We start from the raw sequence: 14,552 nt of genomic DNA, 5'->3' as shown, positions 1-14,552 counted from the left end.
TCTCACGTGGTATAGCAGAGCTAACATTTGGATCTGACATTCAGCAGGAGTATGACCTCACTGTTGGTTAATATATTGAAATCATCCTGTACTGATAGGTGAATAGTAGATGCTCTGAGCTCCCCAAGACCTCTCCCCGCTCCCACACCCTGGCCCTTTCTCCATGTCGTCCTCCCCATCGCTCTCCCATCCAACAGCTAAAAAGCTAAGGCCAGCTGCAGCTGAGACCTCCAGCAATAAAGCCCTTCTTCATGCTGATTGGCTAGTGCCTATGCCATACTGATCATTAAATATCTTGACTGTTACCCTGTTATAGAGAATCAGGCCCAGAGGTTGAGAGCACTGCTGTCAAACCTGACACTCTTCCCAACCCCCACCCTGGCCATTGTTCATCCCTCGACAAGCACCTTCATCAGGCCCCTAGCTTAGGAAAGGAGCTGACTTGGAGGATGAGCATTTCCATGCCTGTTCACCTACCTTTTTCAGCTAAGAGTTTCATAGGCATAAGTAATGCACTTCAGCTTCCCAGCTCCTCTGGCATCATGTTGGCAGGTATGGAAGCACATCATTTGCTTCAATAAGATGAGCAGGCCTCCATCTTGATCCTCTCCCCGGGCCCTATTCACATGGGCAGCCCCACAGCCTCTGACTCCCTTCCCAGGAAGTGAGAAGCTGAAGCAGGTAGAATAACGAGGGCCTCTCAAGCCTCTCCAGCTGGGAGCAAGTACTTAACAAGCTGGGCGCTCCTGGGGCAGCAGCTGCTGCCACTGATGTTTCTCTTACTTAGTCTTGAGAGTAAAGACTCCAGTTCCCCCTTGGGCTAAGTGAAAGGAGTGTTAGCACCTACAGAAACCTCTTAGGTGAGCCCGAAAGGCAGTCACCTAGGGGAATGTGTTTGGCAGGCAAGACTAAGCCAGAGGAATTAACTCCAGAGAGCCCTGCAGCAGGTTGGTGTCCCTGAGGATGAATCTCACAAAGACGTTTTGCTTGAAATAGAGCAATGTTAAATGATGACCAAAGCCACCTGCTGTTGGCCAGGCCATAGTATTGTGTCCTAGACCAGAGCAGAAACAAAATGTTCCCAGGAAGCCCTTCTGCCTATTGACCTATACTTTGACAAATGGAATGCAGCAGAGGTGGGATCAAAGATGATGGGATGGAGGAGCATTGGATTCACCCATCCAACCATCCATCCATCCATCCATCCATTCATGCAACAACAGTTCATTCATCACGTACTCTGGACAAGGCTCTATGAGAGGCAACAGAAATAAAGTAGTTACCAGGATAGATAAAAATACATATGGCCCTCACAGAATGTTGTTTCTTATTACTTTTTTCTGGATTTGGGGCTCCTTTCTGCTTTTCTCCCCTTTTATAATTAAACGTTCTATAGAAATATATAGGATCATAAAACCAATAACCATATACCTACCACCTAGCTTTTTAAAAAATAATTGAAACCTGCTGTGTGCTTCTCCCAGTCCCATTCCTTCCTTCCCCACCTCCCCACTTCCTTCACAATCACTATCCTGAATTCCATGCTTATCACTCCCTGTAAATTTCCCAATCATGTACCATATGGAACTCTGAGTGCAGCTCATAGAGGTACTCAGTAAGCACTAGTCAAAGCAAATATTGCAACCTGGGGCCATAGATACCCTGCCTGAATACTTGAACTCCCATCTGGCTTCTGTCACTGGGACTCTAAATCTTTGATTCATTGCTGGGAATTGAGATTTTGATGCACCAGCATGTCTGGTTTTGAGAAGTTTGAGTTTAAAGGGGTTTTTATAAGAATTCTTCCAAGTACAGCTGTTTTAGGAGACCTTGTTGCTCCTGAATAGAGAAAATATGGGTTGTGGCTGTGCCTACATTGTTTGAGTACAGGGTTTTCTACCTAGCTCTCCTCTGGGCCTTGCCTGGAGCCTCTGGGTGGCCAAATGCAAAAACCAGAGTAGCTCCTCAACTTCTGAAACTAAAACAGATCTTGCTGCTGCTACCACCAAATTCTTATAAGAATCTCGTGAAGAGTGCAGAGAAAAGTTAATTTTGTCCCCAGACTACAGATCAAAAAACTGAGACTCAAGATGTTTCAATGCCTTGATTAAGGTCACATAATTAGTTTGAGATGGAAGGGAGACTACTGATTCTTCGTCCAGCAATAATTGTCACCATTTACTGAGCACCTACTCTGTACCAAGCACTGTATATGCATTATGCCATCCAATCGTACCCAACCCTATGAAGGCAGGTACTGCTATTATTCCATTTTAGGGATTAGAATTATGACTCAGAGGTCAAATGACCTGTCCAAGGCAACAAGAACTAGAACCTAGGACTCTAAGTCCAAACCTTAATCTTAAATCACCACATCCCTCTTCTTCAATAGCAACTGTAGACACATAACATGGTTGAGGTTGGAGAGGTTGCACAAATGTGTGTGTGCTGCTGAGACCACAGGGATGAGGATGGAGACGGGGGTGGGGGAATGGTTTAACTCAGGGGGTCAAGCCCTCCCAGAGAAAAGTATTGGGTTGGCCAAAAAATTCGTTCAGGTTCTTCCATAACATCTTAACAGAAAAACCCAAATGGACTCTTTAGCCAACCCATACAAGGGTCTTATCATCCAAGAAGTAGGGGCGGGAAAGAAGGTGACTGAGAGTGCTCTGTACAGAGAAATCCAAAAAGCAAATCTACGCCTGCTGCAAGGGCGGCCAGACACAGCCCAGCAACTTGAAAAAGAACCAAAGCTTGCAATGTGGTTCTGGATCATTGACATCAAAACACAATGATTATTTTGCATTCCCTAGATCTCTCCCTCTTCTTGAGTTTACTTCCGGTTTTGCCTGTCCTCACTCTAAAGGATACAGAGTCCAGAAGAAGGGGAATATGATTTCCAAAATGACCCCCACTTTCATCTTCTCTGTGGGAACAAGAGGGCTCAGAGAGCTGACACCTTCCAGTGTTCCATGCCGGTATTTTTCCGAAGTTCAAAGGCAATTGCTTTTGGGGGTGGGGGTGGGGTAAATACACACCCACAGATGCAAGCTAATTATGCAGATAGGGTCACTTCTGGATGGACAAGAGCTGCAGCCTCGTAAGGACTAAAACGGATGCCAGCCAAGACCCAGGGAGAAAGGCAAAATGCATTCACAAAGGCCATTTTGTGTATCCTTGGTTAACGCTGTTAGAATCAATGCTAGCGTGACCGACCGACTTGATGAAGGCCACTTGCAATGTCAGAGTGTGACTGCTGTCAGTCGCACGTGTCCTAGAGGCCAGAGCCATCCTAATGTCCTTCCCATGAAAACAACTCCCTGGACCATCTGAGAGGACTGTGAGAACTATTTGCAGTCAGGAGACTCTCAGAAATAAGCAAAAGCAAGCGTGAATCAAAACATAAGGAGACAGCAAGAACGCCTGGAGGACCATAGAGGAATTCAAACAAATATCACCTTCAAAGGGTTGTACCTGGATCCCTACACCTTCCCTACCCAGTTCCTTGGGAGATGTTTTCCATCTCTGTCTAGGAGAGAGCTGGAGGACCTCACTGCCTGAGGAGAACATGTCAGTCACAGCTCGAGAGAGATGGCACCAGCTTCCATGACAAAGGACAGAGCAGTCAGACAGCCAGAAGGCGCCATACTGTTTGGAACAGAAGGCTAATTTTAGATATGACAACCACATTTCCAAATATTCCATCCTGCACATTCTATTTATAAATTGAATTCTTTTTTAAGCTTACAGTCTTTTTAGATTCGGCAAATTTGATAGTTTGGACCTTCTTCGTGGAGACCTCCAGTAAAGGACTAAATTTTAAAACATCAGTCAACAAGGATTTGGGGGTAGCTATTCTAGCTATATTCCCAATCCACTAGAACTTTACAAGATATTGGAGAAACAATATAATAGCTAGGGTGACGGGTTTTGGAACCAAATCATCTGGGGTTTGGTCCCAGTTTGTCACTTACTAGTTAGGTTTCCTTTGGCAAATGACTGAAGCAACTTGAGAAAGTTACACCACCTCCCTAAACCTGCTTTCTCATCTGTAAAATGGGAATCAGAACCTCCACCACATAGGGTTCTCAGCAGGATTAAACGAGATCATGCATGTACAGCTCTGATGGTAATACGGGGTACATCAAAGTGTTCAATAAATGGTAGCTATTACCTGTAAGTGGGAATGGAGGCACAATTCAAAAACAGAGTACAAGAAAGAGCTAGGCTTAGAAGCAAGAGTGGGGAGTAATGGAGTGTTTCAGCTGTCAGGAGAGCTCCACTGAGGTGAAACAGATTCTGAAAGATGGCAGCATGGAGAAATGAAGAGGAAACCACCTGGGCTCTGGAATCACATGTCCCTGGGCTCAAATCCTGGCCCCACCACTTCTTGGCTGTCTGACCTTGGACCAAGTTAACTAACCTCTCTGAGACTTTCTTTACTCATCTGAAGAGTGAAAACAATAATCAACACTTCACAGAGTCATTGGGAAGATTAAGTAAGACAGATAGGCCAGATGCTGGCGTGCAGAAGGGACCCTAGCAGTGAATTCTGCAGTCATGACAAAGGCAGGTGATCAGAAGAAATGCTAAAATAAGAACAGAACCTTCTAACTACCATTCATTACACGTCTACTAAATGCCAGGGACTGAGCTAACCCCTTAGAGGTTCATTTACAGGGTGGTTAAAAGCACAGTGAGTCAGGTGACCGGGATTCAAATCCAGGCTCTGCGTTTCCTCCCTGTGTGATCACGGGGAAGTCATTTAATCTTCCCAAACTTTAGTCCCCTTGCTTGCAAAATGCAGGTTCTAACTGTGCTTTCCTTGAGTGGTTTGGTGGGGATTAAAAGAGACAATGGGCATGAGGTCATTAGCACAGTGTCCAGCTCTTAGAAAATGCTCTGTGACGTTAGCTATCATGACTGTTTACATGCCTTTTCTCATTTAACATTCACAACAATCCCATGAGTTGGGTGTTATTGTCCCCTATTTATGGATCAAACAGATCTGAGGCTCTGAGGATACATCACTTGTCTAAGGTCACAGAAAGGAAGCAGTGGGGCTGGCTCTGTAAGACTAGAAATCTCAGCTTCTTTGTTCTCTTCGCTTTTCAGATCAGCTGGTCAGTGGCACCAGAGTTGAGGAAATATGACAGTTATTTTTAAATGTATCTCATGCCATAACCCTCATCAGTCTTTTGTCTCCTGGTTGTCCCTATCACCTCACCTCCTCATCTGTTGAAGGTTTGAGGTTTAAGGTCGTCTGTGACCCTGAATGCAGCCGGTGAGCACCTTGGTGCTGCCCCTCTGGGGACTTACTTGCAGCTTCACAAGGTTGACAAGGTTTATGAAATGTCCATTCTGATTTGCAAATAGGTCTGACATGGACATGCTTCCAGCTGGCTGGTGATTTCGATAACAACCCCTCCTCCTCGGTGCTAATTAACAGAAATTAAATGTCCCTGGCACACTTTGTAATTCAGAAAATGCATGTGCTGATTAGTTAATCCCCAGCTGGACACGCCATTATGACCAAGAGGCTCCAGGCCAAAGTCCTAGCTCTCACTCCATCTCCATTTAAAGTCACAGAATGTTTTCTTCCTGGGTAGAAATCAGTGTCACCTCATTCACTTATTCATTCATTTTCATTCAACAAATATTGACTGAGCATCTACTGTGTGTGAGGTTTGGTTCCACACAGTTGAGATAACAGCAGTGAACAAAGCAAGTAATGTTCCTGCCTTCATGAACGGGAGTAAATGGTAAACCATTAAACACACAGGATTGTTTCTATACGACAGATGTTATGAAGGAAACAAAGAGGTGGGACAGAGAATGGCTGGGGGGTATGCACTACACTGGGTAGGGTGGCCGGGAAAGGATTCTCCAAGGAGGTGAGATTTCAACTGAGATTTGAAGACTGAGAAGGAATCGGACATGCAGCATAGTGAGATAAAGAGGAACAAGCTCAAAGTGCCAAGGAAATTCATTCATTTATCAAACATTTTTGATCATACATTCAATATGTGTTGAATGAACAATTGGAGAATCAATGAATCCTCTTTTTCCTGCCAAGAAAGACCTTCACAGGAAAGATGAACTTATGGGCGATGCCACAAGCTTAGAGGCAAGTTACTTCCATTTTCTCCAGCCCCGTTTCACCTCTCAAACAAGGGGCTTGGCTCAGGCACTAGCATTCCAGGACTGCAGGATCTTAAGTATTGTGACTTTGAGCAAGTCACTTCACCTCTCTGAGTCTCAATTTTCTCATCTATATAATAGGAAGAATAATAGAGGCCCTCTCATGACAATCACATAAAGTAAATACTGAGCTATTGTTATCCTCATTTTGTGGATTAGGATGTAAAATTTTAAGAACTCTATTCAGGTTTTTAAGGCAAAAGAAACTCCAGTAATGAGTGTGACCATGAGCCAGTTTAATGATCTGTATCCACCTGTAGGGTTTTCCATTCTTTGAGATAATCAAGAACCAGGAACATAATAAATAGCCTTGAAGAGGTCTCTTAATTTATAGTAATACTTTTGAGTCAACAATGATAGACAGACCCCCTGCCTTGTGCCAGACACTTTTATGTGCTTTACTTATATTGACTGATTTTAAAATCTCACTACAACCATACAAAGTAAATACTATTACTATGCCCATTTTACAAGTAAAGAAACTAAGACCTAGAGAGATTAAATAGTTTCCATGGGGTCATACAGTTGGGACTTGGTGGAGCTTGGGAATAAACCCAGGCAATCGGACTCCAGTGGATGCTGCTAGCTGCTTGCCACCTCATTTAAGATGAGACACAAAAGCTTTCCTGCAGACATCAGGGTCTTCTACTTCAAGCAGACCTGTCCCCTGAGTGCTCAATAAGCAAAGCATTATTACCTGCCTAATCCTAAAACCCCTGGCCTGTAGATACAGGACTGATAAGAGCTGCTGCCCAGTACTGTACAACGTCAGCCATAGGTAAATTCACACCTCCTGCCACTGATGGGATTTTTGAGTGTCCATTAAAATGTCAGTGGACCTTAGAGTTGAAGTTCTTTCTACATCATTTAGCACAACCTGAAAGATCAGATTCATATGGCAGCTGGCCTTCCCTTGGCAGTTACTTCCTTATTACTTCCCTGTCCCCGTGCTCACCCTCAGAAATGCTACATCACAATAAAGGTAGTTAAAGAGCTAACAAACCACCACTACTCCCTTGAGATCCAGAAGCAGTTGTCTCAAATCACCTTGCCTCCAGTCTCGGAGGGATATGCCCCCAGCTGCTGATGCCAGGCCTGATGTGCAGATCAAAGCAGCCATTTCCAGGCCCCCTGTGATAGCAACGGGTTGACCCATCTCCAAAGGCAGGTGCCCAGCCTCAGTGCCGGTACCCACTTAGGCACAGGGAGGAGAAGCAGACTATGTCTAACACAGGTGTCTTCCCTTTTTAGGGATAAAAGTTGTGAATAGGGCTTCCCTGGTGGCGCAATGGTTGAGAGTCCACCTGCCGATGCAGGGGACACAGGTTCATGCCCCGGTCCGGGAAGATCCCACATGCCGCGGAGCGGCTGGGCCCGTGAGCCATGGCCGCTGAGCCTGCGCGTCCGGTCTGGAGCCTGTGCTCTGCAACGGGAGAGGCCACAGCAGTGAGAGGCCCGCGTACCGCAAAAAAAAAAAAAAAAAAAAAAAAAAAAGTTGTGAATAGCAGGCTGAAACTCCTGCCCATGTTTGGGGGTGTACGATGGAGACAGCATAGCTCCAAATCCTGTGTAACTTATTGTCATGATGGGAAGCAGAATGCGTCCTCATAATCACAGGCTTTCTATTCATTCCTGCTTCTCCCGTTGAACAGGAAGCAGCCACCTGGAGCCTCCAATGGCTCTTACTTGTGTTATTCTGAGTGGAGCACATAAGTCCTGTCTTGCATCGGCAGGCCCTGAGAGCGCAGAGAAGCTCAGTTGTTAGCCCAGATGTGGCTGCCTGCTTGAAAGCTCAGGCTCCTTCAGTATACTTAGTCTCTGTAGCCACGATTCATGCTTCTGCCTTTGGAGAGTGGGTTTTGGTCAGACTCCCAAAACCGATACTTCCCATAAACTTTGCTTGCAAGACCCAGCTGTCCTGTGCCACCCCGCAAAGAATGAACCTGTCTATGATCATCACAAAAATTTCCCCAAAGACAAAACTGGCCTGGTAAATCAGCAGGAGTCATTGGATAGAAAAGGAATCAGGCTCCAAATGAAAGACATTGGGCAGGAGATAGAAAACTCCCTCCCCTACTTATTTCCTGTTTTACTGGGTTTTCATGGGAATTCACTTGTGGACAAACTCCGAGCCTGGGTCTTTTAGAAAGCAAATCTTTTTCAATGTTATTGGACCAATTTCCCATCATCCTTTTAGCTTTCTCCTGTCCCCCTTCAGCATGGTCCGTTGGGACTTCATTTGCACTCAGAAAGGCCAAGAGCCAAGCACTGGCAGCAAAGTCACAGAGAGCAGCCAGCTCCTGTGATGCCCACCCAAACCTCCTGCCCTCACCTGGACAAGGGGCAGCTGGAAGTGTTGGCTGCACTTCCTTCCGAGCATCCTCAGCCTCGGGAAGAGAAAAGGCACCCGGGGCTAGGCAGGAAGGGGGAGGACATTGGCTACATGTGTGGGGATGACAGGAATGCAGGTTGGGTTTGGAAATCAAAAATAAAATATTTGAGGCTCTGGAGAAATTCTGGGGGCTTGTGAATTTTAACTTTATTTTTTAAATAATTTCAGACTTTTAGAAATGTTGCTAAAATAGTACAAGGAATTCCTGTATACCCTTCAGAAATAGGTTCCCTAGATATTAACATTTTACTATGTTTGTTTTGATCCTCTCTTTTATATATGTATGTACATATATATTAATTAATTATTAAATTAAAATTTAATATAAATAATATATATAATTTTTCTGAACCATTTGGAAGTAAGCTAAAAATCAAGTGCCCATTTCCCCCTAAACATTTCAGTGTGTATTTCCTAAAAACAAGGGTGTTACATAATCACAATGCAATTACCAAAATCAGGAAATTAACATTGATATAGCACTATTAACTACTCTACTGATCTTATCCAATTGTCCTACTCTTTTCCTTTACAGAGAAAACAGATTCTGCTGTCTTGTCTAGGATCCCATCTAGGACCACATATTGCATTTGTCATATCTCTTTAGTTTCTTTTAATCTGGAACAGTTCCTCAAGATTCATTGTCTTCCGTGATCCTGGCATTTCAAAGAATATAGGTCATTTATTTTATACAATGTCTCTCAATTAGGCTTTGTCTGACATTTCTTCATCAATAGAGTCAGATTATTCATTTTTGGCAGTAATGGATGATAATCCTTACAAATAATCAAATAGGAATCCCTGAGTCCATACTATATAAAGAAATGAGGGAGAAGGAAAAGCTCTTCCTTACAGTAGAGGGCCAACTAAAAACTGTAGAAGGAATGATGGAATTTTTTAAAATCCCAGTTTGACAACCACTGCAGTAACAATTGGTTCGAGCAAAAGTCATCAATGGATTAAAACTAGTGTATCAGAGTATCTCCTCAAAAGATACTTATTAATCACAAAGGGGAAAATAACAATTTTATAGTGAAGAAAGCTGGTAGACAACCACCTTAACCAAAAGATCAAAGTTAGCATCCCCAGTAATGGGGAAGTAGATAGTGTGTACCTCCCGATATGACGAACGGAGGACACGACATCTCTTTTGTAAAATGAAAAGACAAATTCCTGCCCAAAAGACTTAAGAATTTTAAAGAACTGTAATTCTAACCAGGCTGCATTCACACACAATAGCTTCTGAAATCCTTTTCACCTTCACAGACCCCGCCTTGGAAATCTTCCCCGGAGGAGCTAGCAATAACCGGATACTGAAGAGAGCAAATCGTCTGCTTGAATGGAAACCACTCGGTACAGAGCTGTGGACCATGTGATACTCCTTGGACATCAGGGATGGTACAGGAATACCAGTAGGCTGGCCTCCAAGACAGCAGGGTAATACGAGAAAAAGCAATCTGTCTTCCCACAGTATCAATGGGTGGCGGGCCAGGTTGGAGAATAGCACGTGAGTTACATGCTGCTACAGGTTACACCAGACTTCTGGCCCTCCCGTTATTCTGTTCTGCTGTCAAAGCCAAACTTTGTCTTGCCAATTTCTCACACCTTGGCACCTAACTGACAAATGAAAAGACTGGACATCAAATGCCTCCCAACACTGTGTCTGGCCTATTGCTCCAGCTCAGATTTAGAGCAGAACAGGGAATGGCATAATATTCTCCTCTCAGATGTTCAAGCCAGAGAGGCTAGTGCTTCTTCACAATGTCCCAGCCTTCACTCCCTCCCCTGACTGTGCACCCTGCATCACTCCACCACATCCACATTTTTTTCCACTCCAATTCCGTTCTGTCTTTCCACCCTGATACTTTCTGATCCAGAGGGTTCTTGTTAGAATATACCAATCAAGGAAATAAGGACTTAGTACATAAATAATCTCAGACAAGAAACATGCATGATGTTATAAGAGAGATGCCACAGACTGCAGTGCTATTTCAAGTCTAAAGATATAAAAATCAGTTATAACCATGCAGGCTTTTTTGTTCAGAAATAAGTCATCTTAAAGAAGTCAAAAGAACATATTCTACCCCTATTTTTTCAAAAAACTATAATTTAAAATATGAGAGAGATTGTACAGATAAATGAAACGCACAAATACCCCCAGACTCTTTGAGCCATGTGTTTTCATCTTCTCCCCCATCTTAAGACATCGATAGGAGTTTCATTTCTAAAAGCACATGCCACCTTGATTATCAAAGACAATGACAGGAATGCAGCATGATTTGGATATGTATTGATAGATGGTTTTGAAGTTCAGTATCATAATTTTGCACTGAAGCATCCCCAGTCTTTCATCCAGCCCTGCTGGTAAGGAGCCAAGCCAAACCATGAGCTGAGTAAGGACTGTATTTTGTGGTTACAGAAATGTGTTCCTCTGTGTGAAGCTGTCACTTGTAGGGCTCAAACTGGCATCTGTGTCTTAATGGGATGACTAACTTAATGAACTTCTTAATCATAGCCTTCTCTTGGTTAACCCCAGGGGAAGTTGATAATAGGCAACAAAAAGCCCCATAGCATTGGCTTTATCTGCCAAGAGGTGAGTGAGAAGCAAGAGGTATGCTGAGACCACAGAAAGGCCAATGCAGTGACAACATCTCCTTCTTACATGTGGTCCATGATGGTACTGCCAATTGTCAGTCACCCCTTTTCTCTGAACTACTGTGACTAAATGTTGGTTCCATTTCCTCTGGGATGAATTCGGGTTTGGCTGGCTCCTCAGGAGCAATGAATAGAGAGATGCTGCCTTCAGATTCTGCCATCTACTTGTTACAATCATGAGGCCTTACAACCCACCTATAGATACGTTTCAAAGACTTCACTTGCCAGGGCAAAGTCATAGAGTGTCAGAGTTGGAAGGAATTTTAGATTTATAGGTGATATACAGAAAGGTTAGGTATAGGCAAGCTGTCCACACAAAAGCAAGTTGTATAAGCTGGGTGGGGATGGGGCAACAATACAACTTTTAATGCCCAGAAACCATTAGACCACATTGGCTAATTATAGCTTTGTCCCCAAGGCCCTCTCGCTCAGACTTTCTTCTTCTTAGACTGGCTTCCCCCTCTCACATTTAGAATAACAGGAAACCACCACTCCTAATTTTCACACTTGCTGTTTTTTCTTCTCTGAGAACTTTCCATGTCTTATAGTTTCATGGAGGGTTTTATGAAGATTTAGATTTCCTTTGAAACTGCTTAGCCAAATAAACAAAATATTTTTTTCTAAAGCACAAAATGAAGACTATGATTTGTTCCCACCCAAACTCAGAAGCATAAGAAAAGCTCCCCCATTTGCTAAAGTTTTCATCTCCAGACTGTGAGCTCCAGCACATATATTCCAAATTGTCGTGGGTCAAAAAGTGCTGGAGGTGGTGGGAATGCAGCCAAGGATGAAGTAGAGTGCTTAGAATGAGGTCAGCCCAGAAATGCACCGGAGAATAGTCTGCTAACCATAAAGTCTGAGTTTCATCTTCTCGAATTGTTGCTTCTTATTATTGCACGCTGGGTCAGGGGGAGAGGGTGTTGTTTAGGGGGAAAATGGAGGAAAGAGAAAATGAAAGTGGAGAAAAATTCACTCCTCCATGGAAATATCAGCAGAAAATCTATAGACTCTTGTGTCTCTGCTTCTTTTTTCAGTACAATGTTTTTAATAGACCAAAAGACAATCTTTATGATGCAATAGGTATGTGAATAATGTTTATAAAAAGGGTATATATAACATGTTAGTCATTATCAACTACTGTATAAAAAAACCTTAGATATGTAAAATATATAAACATATAAAAATTATTTTATAGGGCAGTGGACACTTTTCATATCTTCGTTCCAAAAACTAGAGTTCCAGGGCTGGCATCTTATTCTTCATTAGTATATTGCACTGTAAAGCCAAAAGGTTTGGTGGGGTTTCATTTGTTTGTTTTCTGGTTTTGTAATTTATAATAATCTGAATGGATTACTTTGAAATGTCTGTTGCATATGTGTTGGTATTGTTTGCCCACATGGAGTCATCAGAGATCCGTCCCACATTTTGCATCCTGGAAAACCAAAAGGAATTTTCTAGTGAGAAGAAAAACACAGAGAAGCCTCCACTGTTGGGTAACTCAACTTTGTACCACTGAGAGCTTCTTGTAAGTCTGAGGAAACGGGAAGTTTAAGATCAAATTTATTGTCTCTCACTTAAGCACTGGGCGTTGGATAACTTTTCTGCTGGGAAGCAAGTACATATTTTTGTTAAGTTCTTTCTTCATGGACTTGACATGTTCTAAGGGAAACTAGAAGTCGTGGCCCTAAGCCACCTTTCTTCAGGACCACTCTCCACCATCCGTTTTCAAAGAACCATCCACATATTAATTCTCTGATATTCCGTGATTCATTGGCAGACTCAATGCCTTCAGAGCCCAGAGTTTTATTTGTTTGGGTCTGTGGCTCTAAAGAAGTGTTAAGTTTGCTCTACCACCGAGACTGATCAGAAGAAGCAAAGGGGAAAAGGGAGCTCCCTTGCTGGAGAGGTTCGCTTGCACCTCTGACCACAGCCAAGAGAAGCTCTGGGACAGTAGCCGCTGTGTGAAATGCCATCTACTCTTCACACAGTGAGGGGTCATCGTGTGAGAGTGGAGAGGTCACCCAAGTCTCCTTTGCCAAAAATGCATATTGTTCCCAGCTGTAAGCTTGTGAAGCACAATATGTGTTTTTGCATTGAACAATAAAAGAGGTTTATTTTCACTTAATACACCCGTCCCTCAGGCCTGGTGTTTTCAGTAGCTGGCTTGGAGCAGGGAGTCCTTTATCATGTATTAAATGTCAACATTGAGCATTTTATTGTTCCCAAAGAGCTTTGGCCCCTGGCAGCTGCCCTGGACATCCAAAAGGAGGGCTGAGAGGAGTCCTTCATCAGACAGGAATTGCTTAGTTTCAGTGGGGATGGCTGAGTGCAGAGGTGAGTGACACTTCCCCTCAACACTCACCAGGTTGAGTTCACCTCCCTAGAGCAAACTCCGGTTTGTGCAACCACGAGGGCCCAAGAAGGCCTCTTAGCCAGAAACTTTCTCTGCTTGCTTAGTGCAGGAGTTAGTAGCACAGCCTCAATAGCCTGACTGCCTGTCACTTACCAGCTGTGTAGCCTTGGGCAAGTTACTTAACCTCTCGGTGACTCAGGTTCTTGTCTGGAAAATGGAGCTGTAATAGCTCCTTCCTGAGGGATGTTAAGGATGAAATGTCTTAAAACAAGTAGAGTGCTTTGAACAGTGCCTGGCAATACAAGCACTCAATTCATGTTTTACCACCTTCATAATGTTTGCCCTATCCACCAACCAATTATATTATTATTTACCTAATGTTCTTCTTTTAATTAACTCAATTTTAACCTAAAACTTGATAGAAAACTTTATAATCCAACTGTAAATGGAAAATTATATCATTTGCAGCAAATATAAGGTAACAGTAAATAGTAATAATAGCTGATATTTACCAAGTCCTTGCTCCTTCCCAGCCATTGTGCTAAGTGCCTTGACTTGTTAAAATACTCACAACCCTATGAAGACAGTACTGTCATTTTACAGAGGAGGAAACTGAGGTACTGACAGATTAGCAAATTTGCCTGTAGTTACACAATTAGTAAATGAAGGAGGCAGTTCAGCTTCAGACCCCAAGCTCCTCAGCATTGCTCTGTGCTGCCACGCTAACAAGAACAAAAGTATTCTATTCCCATGGTACATGGTTGGTGAATTAGCTTCCTAGGGCTGCTGTGGTAACAAAGTACCACACACTGGGTGGCTTAAAACAACAGAAACTTATTCTCTCACAGTTCTGGAGGCCGGAAGTCCACAATCAAGATGCTGCCAGGGTAGTGCTCCCTCCAAAACCTCTAGGAGAGGATCTTCCCTTGTCTCTTCCAGCTTCAGGTAGCC

The 14,552-nt window shown here is 43.4% G+C and overlaps 1 protein-coding gene across 1 annotated transcript in view; it reads left to right on the top strand.

Moving 5' to 3' along the window:
• The window catches only part of SH3RF2 (SH3 domain containing ring finger 2), a gene marked incomplete at its 5' end in the record, with an annotated part of 137,681 nt that extends 127,627 nt beyond the window's left edge, over positions 1–10,054 (top strand). Inside the window, one exon of the mRNA XM_079704081.1 lies at positions 9,860–10,054. The remainder of the gene's footprint in view (positions 1–9,859) is intronic.
• Between the last annotated feature and the right edge of the window lie 4,498 nt (positions 10,055–14,552).

The sequence above is a fragment of the Hyperoodon ampullatus genome, assembly GCF_949752795.1.
Source record: "Hyperoodon ampullatus genome assembly, chromosome: 4".
NCBI lineage: Eukaryota > Metazoa > Chordata > Mammalia > Artiodactyla > Ziphiidae > Hyperoodon > Hyperoodon ampullatus.
Note: the sequence above shows the minus strand (reverse complement) of the source record. Positions and strands in the feature narration are given on the sequence as shown.